The following is a 15,580-nucleotide window of genomic DNA, read 5'->3' on the forward strand; positions in this document are numbered from 1 at the left end:
AACAAGTAATGCTCACCGTTTTGGAGCCTTTCTTAAGAAACCTCAAATGTCAGGAAAGCTACCCAATTGAAAGTAATTACAGACGCCTGAGGGAGCTCGGACCATTTCTAGCAGCCGCCGATTCCTGTCCAGCTAACTTATCCTCCTTCTCACTGTGTGGGATGGTGTGCAATTTGTGCTAAGTGCCTTGGGTATCATTTATCCAATTTTCTGTCCAACACTTTCCTAAATTCAGGTGAAAAACTTGCTTTCAATCAACTAAGATACTTTAGCAATTACTGAAGGCACCTGAAATCTTTCTGGAAACAGATTAAGCAAATATTGTACTAAATAAATATATAAATGACACTGCTGACATAATTTGCTAACTTTTGCACTATTATCATTTTAATGATTATTGATATATATTTTTAACTTCTTCTATTTGCTAATAACAAGGAAGGAGCTAAGAACGTTTGAATTAATGTTAGTATTAATTTTTATAGATGTTGACATGTTCCTGAATGTCAGGAAAGCTATTTCCATGGCTGTTTGTAAAGTTATAATAATTGACAGGAAAATAGAATAATAAACCAAAAGGCATACATTGGAATGATAGCGAATAAAGCTTAACCCAGGGCATTTCCCTCTGATAGAAAAGACCTTCAGCTTTTGAATCTTATTTATGCGTCTAGCCAGATGGTGATAAAAACAGGAAAGAAGCATTGGGATGGAGCGTTTTAATGAATTTGTAACCTTTTTATTTTCCTGCGAAAGGGAAGTACCTAACATTTCGAGTCGCTAAGTGGAGTTTCGAGGAGGTTTATCAAGAGTCTTGAAATCATTTCTCTGGAACCGTCTCTAAGATGAGGATCTGCAACCATCTCGCGTGACTGATGGCATCAGGAGAAGAGGGCTGTGGGAGTGACTGTGGGAAATAAAGTGCATTTACGGGCCGAGCTGGGGCTGGTCCAGGATCCCCGTGCTTTAGGAGAGAATTTGCCCCACAGTCTTAGTCTAGCCAATAATTCCAACCACATTTCCTATGAAATCTTTTATTCATGCACATTTCAATACCCATTTCAATGGACTAGTTTGAATTTTGTGTCTTTTTGAAACCGTAATGACGATGGCTTTGAATCAATTATTTCGTTCCCAAAATGCTTTTTGGTGCCAATATCCATGACTGTGAAAAAAAAGGGGAGAAAATCAGTACTTTGTGAGTGAACGTGTCTGTATGCTGAGTCCTAAGGATGTGACATCCCGCTGCCTAGACTACAAACTTGTAGGACAGCACGGAGCTGCCCAGCACACAAGGGCACCACCCAGCTGACACAGCCACAGCCCGAGAAGGCAGCTGGTCTTCTTGAGTCATTCGTGGCCCCGAGGGCGGTCCTAGGGGGTCCTCCCTGATAATGACACCCGCAAAGATTCCTTCCTGCTGACAGTCAGTGCCGGCTCTGAGTTCAGGAGTGCTCCAGTGCATCTTACGCCAACAAAAGGGCTCCTGTTCCTTACCTGGAAAGAGAAACAGTGGTCTGGTCACCGAAGTATACACCGAGCATTTGTGTTGTGATTGTTCAGTTGCCAGGTCAAGTCAGACTCTTTGTGACCGCATGGACTGCAGCACGCCAGGCTTCCCTGTCCTGCACTATCTCCCAGAGTTGGCTCAAACTCATGTCCATTGAGTTGGTGATGCCATCCGGCCATCTCATCCTCTGTCCCCTTCTCCTCCTGCCCTCAATCTTTCCCAGCATCAGGGTCTTTTCCAATGAGTCGGCTCTTTGCATCAGGTGGCAGAGTATTGGAGCCTCAGCTTCAGCATCAGTCCTTCCAGTGAATATTCAGGGTTGATTTCCTTTAGCATTTTATCAAACACCAAAAAATTCCACTTTAGGAAAAAACCCCAGATGTCTTCCTTTGTTGTAAAAGCATCGTCTTTGTTTGCTGCCCCCACTGTACGGTTCTGAGTAGAGAGGTGAGGAGGTATAAACTAGGGGAAGCTAAGACTCCGCCCTGCCTTGCTCACTGCTGTCTTCCAGCGACTCACGCAGTGCCAGACACACAGCAGATGCTCAAGCAGTATTGTCGAATGAATGGGGTCAGAGAAACGGGACGACAGGGCTGGGGGTACGGCTGTGTTGTCGGCCCTTTGACATTTCCCCCGTCTTTTCTTGTAAGTGCCTCTTTTTTTCCCCTTTGTGTTAGGATATAGCCAGTTCATGAACAATGTTGTGATGATTTCAGGTGGACAGCGAAGGGACTCAGCCATGCATATACATGTATCCTTTCTCCCCCAAACATCCCTCCCGTCCAGGCTGCCACGTAACACTGAGCAGAGTTCCTGGTGCTCTACAGTAGGTCCTTGTTGGTTCTCCGTTTTAAATGCAGCAGTCTTTGTACATACTTTCTTGACTTTCTTAAAACTATCTTTAATATATCTTCTATGTAGCAGGCCCTACAGGGACTGTAGGGCACATAACCACCAATAAGAAGATTTGGAGTTTTAGAGTATTTCTTCATGACTCTTTGTTAATTTCCTTATTTATCCCACTTCACAATCATTGTGGTTCCTCTTACAAGGAATGGATGAATCCTGAGTTTTGTGTCTGAAAATAGCCCTGTTTCAAAGGTTATGCTCTAATGTACCTTGCAGTTTAGCAGCAAAGGCCAAGCAGTTGAAAATAGTAAGAGGAATCTAAACTCACGAAAATGGTGTAATAATACGGACCATTAATCCCTAAAAGTAGAGTAATCTGCTGAGGAGCCTTAAATTGGAAAAAGAATGGGTCTTAATATTAATAAATATCACCTTAGAGACTGTCAAAGAAAAGCAGCTGAAACCAAATTGGCTAAAGGAAGATTTAGTCATAAGATCTTTTGGGAAGAAAAGGTATGAAGAGATAATGAAAAATAGAGCTATTAACTGCTTCCATTGCAGTAGCTAATATAAATAGTTATTAGGCTATGTGACCTGGAGCCCAGGAAAATAAACTCTTTTAGTCTTTACTCTGCTGATTACCTCTATGCCTTAATACATTGAAAAGCTGAACAGATTTGACTTAACCAGCATCAAATACTCCATAATGATTATAAACCATATAGGAAGAAAGCATGAATCCTAATAGATTCCAATGTGAAACTGGACGGAATGTTAAAGTCATTTTGTCCAAATTTCCTATCTTCTAGAAAGGAAATTGAGGTCAAGAGAGGTTAAGTGACTGATTCAGTGTCAGACAGTTAGAGTCTGTGACTTCTGCTGTTCTGTCTTCACACTCTGCAGCCACACTTCCATGGGACATGGGTACATTCTCCTCCTGGGAGAGAGCTACCTGGCTGGGCTGTTCAGTGGTCCGAGTTAACTAAACCAGTTCGGCGTATTTCCATACTGACCCTCAAGACCATACCCCAAATGCAGAATCGACTGAAACCCACCTGCACTCCCCACCCTGACAGTGTTTGTTTGAAGACAACAAAATGTGACTAGTTTGATAACTTTCTGAATTTAAATCTGGGTGGCTCTTTACTATGTTATTGGTGACAGTTCAGAGAGGGAATCCAGCTTTGCTAACCAAACACTCCTCATCCTTCAGACAGTCCCAAATCCTGTTTGTTCTCATTTATTTTATTTGGGGAAGCACATTACAGGTAATGGACGGTTGGATGCCATCACCGATTCAATGGACGTGAACCTGGGTAAACTCTGGGAGATGGTGCGGAGCAAGGAGGCCTGGCATGCTGCAGTCCGTGGGGCTGCAAAGAGTCAGACACAACTTGGAGACTGAACAACACCAACTATTACAAGTGAGGGGACCGAGGCCAAGGATTGTCTCGGGGTCATTTGAATGGCAGATCTTCCACGTGCATTCTAGTTTGCGTGCTCCTCCTGTGTCGCCTGGCGAGGGTACCCAGCCGTTTGATTAAACATCCGTCTAGGTGTTGTAGTGAAGGTGTTTTTAGTTTAACAGTTAAACCAGCAGACTCAGTAAAGCTGACTCCCTCCCCTAGTGCCAGTGCTATGTTGAAGGCCTCAAGAGAAAAGACTGCAGTTTCCCGAAGAAAGAATTCTTCTTGAAACAGCAACATGGAAGTCTTGCCTAAATGTTTGGCCTGCTGCCTTATAGAATTAGACTCAAGGTTATAGTAACTCTTCCCTGAATGTCTAGCTTGAGGACCCGATCTATAGATTTCGGACTCACCAGCCTCCATAATTAAAATCAGTGTCTTATCTATCTATGGCAGCCCACTCCAGGGTCCTTGCCTGGAGAACCCCATGGACAGAGGAGCCTGGCAGTCTACAGTCCATATGGTCACACAGAGTCAGACACAACTGAAGTGACCTAGCACACACTCATCCATCTATCTATTGATATATTTCTATTGGTATCTATCTATCATCTATCTATATCTCTATCTACCTACCTATATCCATGTATCTACTGATATCTATTATTTATCTAACTCTATCGCCTCTCTGGAAGCCTAGCGTGCTGCAGTCCATGGGGTCGCGAAGAGTCAGACACGACTTAGCCCCTGAACAACAACAGCAGTATCATCTATCTATATCTATACATCCATCATCTATATTCATCTTTATCTACCTACTTACCTATATCTATCTACCTATCTACATCTATCTATTGAACGTTTTTCTGTCTCTATCATCTATCTGCTTTTCTATCCATCTGTCTCTATATCTATCTAATCTACCTGCTTTTCTATCCATCCATCTCCATATCCATCTATCTGCCTCTGAGTGGCTCTCCTTCTCTGGAAAGACGTGATACACTTCCTTCCATGCTCTTCTGCTTACTCTCTGTTGTACAAAAGCTGGACTTTTGAGCGAGCAGAAAACACGCGCTTCTGTGGGCCAGGAGCCTGGGGACCCGTGAGAGAGGCTGGCTATGGAGTGTCCACTCCGTCCGAGAGAAGGGCATTCAGAGAGGCCATGCACGACCCAGGAGTCAGGGCGGTCACGACAGACACAGCTGCCCAGGCCCGTGGGCGCTGCAGCATCAGGAAAGGCATCACAGGTCACCCCCTCCCACTGCACCCCCCTGCCCACCCCCTTGCCCACCGAAGGCCTTGGAAATAAAGAGGCTTCAGAGCAAGACCACCAGTCTCAACGAAGGGTGTCTTCCGGAGAAGAGCTCTGCATGCTAGAAAAGAGACGCGTGGGAAGACATTTTACAGGGTACCTTTTGAAAAAGGACAAAACATATATATTCTTCTTATTCATAGGAGGACATCAACACTTTCTTGCATAGGAAAGAATTTAGATTCTGAACTAACTGCTGTAATGAGGGACAGACAATAAGTGTGAATTGAAACTAATTGGTGTTTCAGATCACTGAGCCTGCTGAAAAACCATTTGTGATGAGGCCTGTATAAGTTAACAGTCGCTTTTAAATGCCTAATTAAACATCGTTCTGTCCCCAGTGAGAATAAAAAAACCCTGTATTGTCACTCATTGCACGACACTTAACCAAGTGATTGAAGCCAACGGTCTGCACAGATTTCACTCTTGTGCGTGACGAAAGCTCGTTTTCCCTGGAGCAGACTGATGGAGGGGGCCTTCGGACAATGACACATTGTGTCCCTTACAGACGGGAACACGGCCTCGCGGTGAACAGGAATAATGGGCTAATGGGAGGAAAAGCCATGAGATTCTTGCTGAACAAAAAGGAAAAAGAAAGAGACAAGGTGAGAGGTGGCCTGAACTTGGTCGATTTTTTTTCTCTCCCACAAATGATAATTAAAAGCTATCTGTCAATCAGGGAATTTTTTAAATGATGCTATTTGGGCTCTAAGGGTTAAGGGTAAAAATGTTTGTGACGAATTATATTACGAAGAGCCCAAAGTTTCATACTTGTGGTTTCATTTTACAATCGGCCAAAGCCCCCAGGAGTCCCGTGAAAAGGGGACGGTGTGACAGACGGAGGCCTGGACGCGGTCAGAGGGACTCTTCTGGGGCCACCGCCTGTGGAATCATTTTCTGGGCTTTCGGGCTGAAGAGCTGTCCTAGAAATTAAGTAATTCTTTAGGAGGGTGTCCGAGAGGTACCGCCTGCAAGGCGAAGAGGGTCTGATAAGACATCTGCCCCTCCCTCACCCTTTCCCTCCCGCCACCAGTTCTTTCCACTGCCATTCCATGTCTTGGGGTAAAGCATCGGCTACTACACGGTTTTACACCAAAGCTGCGTATTCAGTTCAGTTCAGTCGCTCAGTCGTGTCCGACTTTTTGCGACCCCATGAATCGCAGCACGCCAGGCCTCCCTGTGCATCACCAACTCCCGGAGTTCACTCAGACTCACATCCATCGAGTCCCTGATGCCATCCAGCCATCTCATCCTCTGTCATCCCCTTCTTCTCCTGCCCCCAATCCCTCCCAGCATCACAGTCTTTTCCAACGAGTCAACTCTTCTCATGAGGTGGCCAAAGTACTGGAGCTTCAGCTTTAGCATCATTCCTTCCAAAGAAATCCCAGGGCTGATCTCCTTCAGAATGGACTGGTTGGATCTCCTTGCAGTCCAAGGGACTCTCAAGAGTCTTCCCCAACACCACAGTTCAAAAGCATCAATTCTTCGGCGCTCAGCCTTCTTCATAGTCCAACTCTCACATCCATACATGACCACAGGAAAAACCATAGCCTTGACTAGATGGACCTTAGTCGGCAAAGTAATGTCTCTGCTTTTGAATATACTATCTAGGTTGGTCATAACTTTTCTTCCAAGGAGTAAGCATCTTTTAATTTCATGGCTGCAATCACCATCTGCAGTGATTTTGGAGTATTTTGGCCCCCCAAAAATAAAGTCTGACACTGTTTCCACTGTTTCCCCATCTATTTCCCATGAAGTGATGGGACCAGATGCCATGATCTTCGTTTTCTGAATGTTGAGCTTTAAGCCAATTTTTTCGCTCTCGTCTTTCATCAAGAGGCTTTTAGTTCCTCTTCACTTTCTGCCATAAGTGTGGTATCATCTGCATAGCTGAGGTTATTGATATTTCTCCCAGCAATCTTGATTCCAGTTTGTGCTTCTTCCAGCCCAGTGTTTCTCATGATGTACTCTGCATATAAGTTAAATAAGCAGGGTGACAATATACAGACTTGACGTACTCCTTTCCCAGTTCCCTGACTGGGAAAAACATCTATTTCTGCTTTATTGACTATGCCAAAGCCTTTGACTGTATGGATCACAATAAACTGTGGAAAATTCTGAAAGAGATGGGAATACCAGATCACCTAACCTGCCTCTTGAGAAATCTGTATGCAGGTCAGGAAGCAACAGTTAGAACTGGACATGGAACACACTGTTTCCAAATAGGAAAAGGGGTACGTCAAGGCTGTATATTGTCACCCTGCTTATTTAACTTATATTTAAGCTGCATATTAGGTAAAGGAAAAAAAATGTTATTTCTATGATTAGCTTCCCTAAACATTTGCAGAGTAGTTGATCTGACTACTTTAGCATAAGGCAAAAGAAGATATTTTTAAAGAAATATTTTGTTCCTTATAATCCCAGAAAATGAACAACAAACTAAAGCCAACCCTACAGACATTCAAGGCGGGGGCGGGGTGGGGGGGTGGGAAAGAGTAGTTCAGATTCTTTGTGGAGCTGGGACAAACGCTCACATTTTGGGGGGAAACTTTATTTTGGGGGGAAACATCATTTGATGATGCATGTGATAACACATTGCTTCTCAGGGAAGCAGGGAGCTTCCTAGGGAGATTAGAGAGAGGGAGAGGCTGTGGTCTGGAGGGCAGGAGATGAGGGAAGGAACATGGGTGGAGGAGGAGCAGAGGAAGCTTCATCACTCAGGCTGAATCGCATGTGTCTTGGTTTGATTGCACTTTCCTCCTTATTTTGGGGCTTCCCAGGTGGCGCAGAGGGAAAGAATCAACCTGCCAATGCAGGAGACCCAGAAGACACGGATTGGATCCCTGGGTTGGGAAAATCCCCTGGAGCAGAAAATGGCAACCCATTCCAGTGTTCTTGCCTGGAAAACTCCACGGGCAGAGGAACCTGGAGGGCTACAGGGGTCAAAAAAGCATTAGACATGACTGAGCAGACACATTCCTTATTTCTGCTCCCTGAAAACCGCAGTGGAGGTGACAAGTCAGGGCACACAGGAGGGTTAAGATATCATATTTGTGTACTATGGCTACATTAAAAGCAGAGACATTACTTTGCCAACAAAGGTCCGTCCAGTCAAGGCTATGGTTTTTCCAGTGGTCATGTATGGATGTGAGAGTTGGACTATAAAGAAAGCTGAGCACTGAAGAATTGATGCTTTTGAACTGTGGTGTTGGAGAAGACTCTTGAGAGTCCCTTGGACTGCAAGGAGGTCCAACCAGTCCATTCTGAAGGAGATCAACCCTGGGATTTCTTTGGAAGGAATGATGCTAAAGCTGAAGCTCCAGTACTTTGGCCACCTCATGCAAAGAGTTGACTCATTGGAAAAGACTCTGATGCTGGGAGGGATTGGGGGCAGGAGGAGAAAGGGATGACAGAGGATGAGATGGTTGGATGGCATCACCGACTCAACGGACATGAATTTGAGTAAACTCTGGGAGGGGAGGCCTGACGTGCTGCGGTTCATGGGGTCACAAAGAGTCGGACACGATTGACTGAACTGAACTAAAGGCCACATAGTATATTTATATATATTTGTATCTTGTATGTATATATATGTATGTGTGTGTGTCTTTTATGGGTAATATGTTTGAGTTTGCATACTTGTGTCTTATATGGTCTAATTTTTTGCTTGTTATCCTCTTATAGTTCTTATCATTCTTTAGAAATGTAGACTTTTGTACTTTGGCTAATATGTCTTCAACCTGCAAAGGGCTGGAACCTTCTTAATGGCATTTCCTTCCCTTATTCCTCTAAGTAATCATTTGCCTCAAACAGCACTGCTGGCTTTAACACATTATTTGCCCTGATATCTGTTGAGCGACACCAGTTGGTCAATAACATTCATGGGTCCTGAGGCCACATTTTTTTTTTTCTTTTTAAACTATTGCTCTTTAAAAATAAAATTTTACAAATTGATGTCTTTTTAGTTTCTACTATTTTTTTTGGCCACACTAGTCGGCATGTGGGACCTTAGTTCCCTGACTGGGAATTGAACCCCAGCTCCCTGCATTGGGAGAGCAGAGTCTTAACCACTAGACCAACAGGGAAGCCCCCTGAGGCCATGTTTCCTTACAGCCGACCCCAGTCTGCACCGATTTGTTTCCCTTCCAAGTCAGATTGTAATGTAGGTACTCTGGCCATTCCTGTCTTTTTGGACTGTAACTGGGTCAGCCCAGTCCTGCTTGGATGCTATAAGCCAGTGGGTGCTGTGTGTAAGTGTGTCTTGTGAGAAAGGGTCAGATCCTTCTAGTTTAAGCCTACGTTGCTTGATTTAGACCCGCAAACTGAACTGAACTGAAGTTCAAATGAACTTTTCCTGAAACTTCATTTCTACCTCCCCTTATGCCTTCCCTAGACACACTTGAATTGCACTCAAAGCCTGCAGCGAAGTCAGCCGGGGAAGGTGGCGGCTCGCACACCCCCAGGCCCAGTGAGGGACACAGCCCTGCTCAGACAGGTCCCTCGCTGGTTGTGGGCCGGGTGGGAAGAGCACGGGATCCCTTGTGGAGGAGGCATCCACCTGGCCTCAGCCAGCACGGTGGTCCCCTCTGAATCCTGAGCACACACCTGGACTCTGACCTCACCCCCTCCCCGCCTCAGGCCCCCCAGCCCTGGGAGGCTGCATTGCTGTCTGGAAGTGAAGAGCAGTCTGGAAACATAACTGTCTTCTGAACTGCTCTAGGATGCTCATATCCAGGACTTTCCTGGTGGCCCAGGAGTTAGGGCGTTGATCTTCCACTGCAGAGTCACGGGTTCGATACCCGGTCAGGGAACTAAGATCCCACATGCTGCATGATGTGGCCATAAATAAATATAAAAAGCAGGACTTAAAAAAGCTACTAATATACAGACAAGAACACTGTTTCCCCAACAAGACCCACAACAAATACAGAGGAGACAGTGTTAGCTCAACCAAGTGTGTGCGTGTGCGTGTGCGTGTGTGTGTGTGTGTGTGTGTGTGTGTGTGTGTTAGTCGCTCAGCAGTCCATGGGGTCGCTAAGAGTCGGACACGACTGAGCGACTTCACTTTCCCTTTTCACTTTCATGCATTGGAGAAGGAAATGGCAACCCACTCCAGTGTTCTTACCTGGAGAACCCCAGGGACGGGGAGCCTGGTGGGCTGCCGTCTATGGGGTCGCACAGAGTCGGACAGGACTGTAGTGACTTAGCAGCAGTAGTGGGCATGAAGGTTTGAGTATCTCCTGTTGAGTCAGGGTGCATGATGCCACAGCCCGGCCATACTCACCTGGGAACGATCAGGGCCTTCAAGTCCCCATCTCTGTACTTTTCACTTTTCTCCTTTTCCTGTTTGCTCTTGACTTTCCCAGCTGCCAATGGGCAATTCTCTCATTTCTAACTGCTTGCTTTTTCAGTGTTGTATATGCTTTGATGATTTCCCTTCCTATTTAACCCATGCCCTGTGGGACCTTGCTTTGGACTAGACGAAGAGTAGAGCAGGTTTAATAAATCATCAAAATAAAAATATTTACAGCACGTCTGCCACAATTCGACTCTCCAGCTATCACTACCCAGCTGGAGAGAGAATTCAGATATGAAAGAACTGTGTGAAGTAAATATCTTCATAACTCTTTAATCTTTTCATAAGCATATTTTTAGAATGGGTAGATGAAGCAGATACGGAAAAATTATAAATTACAAAAAAGTTCCTTCTTGTATATTTTGCTTATAATTTCTGAACACCTTTTATTCAGACACTATACTGCCTAGAGTTTCCATTACAAATCTCTAAACATGTTTAATTTCTAAACATGAAGTCATAAATCTCTAAACATGGAAGGTTTGCTATTTAAACTTATAAGTGATTATTTCAGACATATTTATCTAAGAAGGAGGAAACTAAAATATATACTAGTAGTACTTAGGATTTTAATATTATAGAAAATCTCTCATATCTTTAAGGACGTTAGAGATAAAGGACTAAGGCGGCATTTTAAACCATAATGTAAAATAAACTATAACTATTCTGTGATTGTCAATGTCTTACCCTGCTGGTTTTAATAATGTGAAACAGATTTCATGATAATAAACTCCATATGAAGAGCTTTTTTAAAAATGAAAAGATCAAGACAAATCGAGTCAGTCTAACCAGCCTTTTATATAAACTGTAATACTTTGTATATACCATAATACTGAGACTGGATAAAAATGGAGGAGTAGGATGAAAGTTCTTATAAAATGGAAAATAATGCCTATCTGTTGCTAACTGTTCCTTAGCAAATAATTTAGGATATTAGGATTTCAGTATCAGCAAATCAGAATGATAGGAATTGGAGTAGGCATCTTGAGACTATGTAAAAATTACTCCTATTTTTAAAGATGTAAACTCATGGGGAGAGTTGAGATTCATGCATGAAACTTCACAACAAAAGTAATGCAGCAGGCTACTTTATCTCTGGCTGTGTCCACGGAAACAGTTATGCATGCTTTGGACAAAGTATTTGATGCGTAATAAATGGAGGCTAATAACAGAAAATCAGTGAAGGACAGGAAAGCCCGGTGTGCTGCAGTCCATGGGGTTGCAAAGAGTCGGACATGGCTTAGCAACTGAACAACAATATAAAAAGATTAAATAGGCCCCCAAACAAGTGAGACTAAGATATTAAGCTGTTTTTCTGTTTTTGTTTTTTCCTTTTGATAGCTTCCTCTGTCCGCTTGAGAGCTTCTGACCTTCCTCAAGGCTGAAATCAGAGCATTCCTCTCCAAGCATGGCATACTTACTCCATGGAGTAAGGACTGCCCCCTTCCCCAGTGTTAAACCTGTGTAACTTCTATAAATTTTTGTACCGTGTTAGTTAGTCCATGATTAGAGTTACTCTTGTGAATCAATTTTTCTTCCATTATGTTTTCTAATTGCCTTCTTCCTGGGAAACTATTGATCTTTGTATATTTGTGTTAGGGTTTCCCAGGTGGCTCAGCAGTAATGAACCTGCCTGTCAATGCCGGAGACCTAGGGTAAGAGGTTGAGGGGGTGGTCCCGGAAAACCTCTTGTGGAAGGAAATGGCAGCTCACTCCAGTATTCTTGCCTGGAAAATTCCATGGATGGAGTAGCCTTGTGGGCTTCAGTATGACTGATTGACTGAGCACACTCACAGACATCTAGGTTTGCTTATCCTTTTTTTTTTTTCTTTGCCTGAGTTGAACACTTTAACGAGAAGGTGGGTTTAAACTGATTTGTAAACCTATCTTTTGGTTTTGTGGGTGAGAACTTATTTTTCTCGGCATAGTCTTCTCTGACCTACAGCTGCAAATCATAGACCTAGTATCTCCAATGCAGGAAACTTTCAGAAGGAACATTTATTAAAATTAAAAAAATTTTTTTTTGTTTTATTGTTTTATATTTTACTGTTTTTATCCTTTTTCTTTTAGAATAGTTTTAGACTTATAGAAAATTTATAGAGGTAGTGCGGATGTCCACTATGTTAATACCTTACATACCCATAATACGATGACCAAACTCAGGGAATTAATGAAGATACAATGCTGATGGGCTAAATTACAGACTGTATGAGAGTTCCACCAAGTTTTCACATAACGTCTGTTTTCTGCTCCAGGATCCAGTCTGGGATCCCATATTGCGTTCAGTCATTAAGCTTGAAATTGTGACTGTTTCTCAGTCTCTTTGTCTTTCACATCCCTGTGACTTTCACAGAGTACAGGTTGATTATTGAATGTCTGAGGTTTGGGTTTGTTGTTCCTTTTATTTTTAAGGAAGGAATCTGTCAGTGTTCCTGTCACTTTCTGATCTGATTCTGGTCTAAACCTGGCCAGAGAGACTGGGCGATCCGTAGAAGACCTGACGTTCTCTTTGCTCAAACGGTCGTCTTGTATCTTTGAAGACTTCTAGTTGGAGTGATGGACTTCCTGGACGCTCAAGCTATTAAAGAATCCATCTGCGATGCAGGAGAGCCTGGTTCAATACCAACTTCGCAGACCTTCACCTTTTACAGGTATGATCCTCCTACGTGGATCCCTTACAATTCTATGGTGTATCCAAAAGTCTCTCAGCAAATTCAAAACAGCTGGAAATAATTGCATGCCTAAGAGAGAGAAATCGTTTCAGGGAGTCAACCAAACCTGGGTCTGATTAGTGCACACCTGCCTCTTGGAGACAGTGATCTGGAGTCGGGGTGCAATAATAATGGCTAATAAGAGCAAACAGTATTTGGTAATTACTACATGCCAGGAGCCGTGCTAAACGCACAATGATCTAATTTATTCCTCACAGTCACCCCTTGAGGTGGGTAGAAGTCGCAGACCTGAGCAGTTACATAGCTTGCTTATGGTCGTGTACTGGGGAGGGTAACGCTGTCTGGAACAGAAACAATTTGTTGGCGAATGAATAGGAGCAAAAAGTTCTGTTGCATAAGCTGGCTATCTGATGAGGGCAGGTGGAAGTGCAGTTAGGTGGCCAGTAACTGGGTGAGGAGACGAAGAGGACAACCCAGTCAAAGACTGGAGGTGGAGGATTCCTTAGCAGTTATCCAGGATTAAAAGCTTCTTTCTGATTGTGATATTCCTGCTTTGTTTTCCTACCAGATAAAGAACCAGCCTTAATTCTTTACCAAACAGTGCTTTCTCTTTGGGGACAGCTGCAACTGTTGGTCTTTTTCCTCCTTCTGGGCTAAGACCTGGTTTCCCTGCTGGCGCGGTGGTAAAGAATCCACCTCCCAACGCAAGAGATGCAAACGACGTGGGTTCGATCCCTGGGGCGAGAAGATCCCCTGGAGGAGGGAATCGCGCCCCACTCCAGGATTCTTGCCTGGAGAATCCCGTGGACAGAGGAGCCTGGCGGGCTGCAGCCCATGGGGTTGCTACAGCACACACACAGCAGCCTGCTGTTTGGTGTTAACATGATAAATATAACGTCTCTCTCACTCAACAGTCCTTCAGATATTTGAAGATAACAGTAACGTTCACCTTCAGTCTTCCCCCCCATTTGCGTGTTTCTGAACTACTTTTCATATGATTAATAATCCTCTTACCAGCCGTGTTTCTATTACTTGGTTTGATAGTAGAAAATATTGTCTAATGCGGACCTGTGAGGGCAAACAGGGCTAGCTCTGTGGTCCTTGTGGAAGACAATTGTGCTTTTCCTGTTCACAACAATACATCAGTGACACAGCAGAAGAGCAAGGGAGAAAATTGCCTTCTCCCTTGATGAACAAATACCAGAAGACTCTTCAAGTTTGAATCTGACATGAAAAGCAAATGAAAGCCATTGTACAATTAAGGCAACTTAGATGTCAGGAAAAGAGAACGGCATGGCCAGCTTTGAGTAGCCAGTTGAGAATGGGAACAGATCCACCAGAGAATCTTGTGAGCACAGTACCAGTCTGGAAAGATTCAGCATAATATCATTTTGACAATTATTCCTTTTAAGATTTCCCTTAGAAGAACACATAACTTAGATTTCCTGAGTACATAATCTGGAGCACATCTGGACATTTATAAACTGGGTTCTGCCTGGCACTTAAAATGTTTTCCTATTTAGGAGATGTGATTGGCAAATGAGACTTTTATCTTTTGATGCCATCAATTGTTATCCTGCAGAAAAAGTTAGATGATGGATTTCTTTTGGAACACATGATCGTTCTGTAATGTTACCTCTTCTCTTCTCTTTCTGTATTTGTAACTGAACCCTGAAATAGAACTTAATCTGTCAAATGAACTCTCTATTTGTTCTTTTTGAATAGCAAATACTACTACTGTGGATGTCAAAATTATAAAGCTTCTTAATTAAAAATAGTTCAAAAAAGAAAATATCTCTTGCAAATATGTTTTCCTATGATCTTTGGTGTTTACTATGCTATCTTAAAATACTGTATTTTAGTAGGAAAAATAAATACATGTCAAAGTTATGTCTTGTGTGTGTGTGTAATGCTCAAAAGAGATCAGTAAACTTAAAGGCTAAATACTACTGAGAGTTTGAGTCAACTGAAAATCAATCTGAGTAGTTCATAATTCCCTTCTAACTTTGAATTCCCTTTGCAACTGCTCTTCAGACTGTCCTGAGATGCTAGGACATAGCTTGAAGTTGTAATAATTTGTGGCCCTCTCATTTATCAAGACATTACATAGAAGTTCAAAAAACTATACTGTTTATAAGACAATGAGTTATACCCATCTTTAGAGAGGTGAAGTAAATGCTTTGAAATATTTTCAAGATTTCAGGAGCCATGACAGAAAGAATCAAACTGATTCTTTAAGTCTCCTTAAAATTTGTTCATTTGTTGGCAAAAATAGGAATTGATTAAATAATTTCAAGTCTAATTATCAACAGTTTTCTCCATTTGTATTTGAAATTGGAGAAATAGCTGTATTTATTCATGGAAATTTCTCTTTACTTACTGCCAAAAATTCTTCAATTTGTTCCTTATGAAATGTGTAGATGTCAAATTTTTATTAGAATACATTTAAAATGAAGAGATCTTCTTAGCAATAAT

General features: G+C 42.9%; 1 long non-coding RNA gene across 1 annotated transcript in view; it reads left to right on the forward strand.

Annotated features, from left to right (window-relative positions):
• The window catches only part of LOC105607421 (uncharacterized), a 29,301-nt gene extending 14,404 nt beyond the window's left edge, over positions 1–14,897 (forward strand). Inside the window, exons 2-4 of the long non-coding RNA XR_006061021.2 lie at positions 757–5,682; positions 12,846–13,084; positions 13,674–14,897. This is a non-coding gene — a long non-coding RNA (uncharacterized LOC105607421). The remainder of the gene's footprint in view (positions 1–756; positions 5,683–12,845; positions 13,085–13,673) is intronic.
• Positions 14,898–15,580: the final 683 nt, after the last annotated feature.

The sequence above is a fragment of the Ovis aries genome, chromosome 10, assembly GCF_016772045.2.
Source record: "Ovis aries strain OAR_USU_Benz2616 breed Rambouillet chromosome 10, ARS-UI_Ramb_v3.0, whole genome shotgun sequence".
NCBI lineage: Eukaryota > Metazoa > Chordata > Mammalia > Artiodactyla > Bovidae > Ovis > Ovis aries.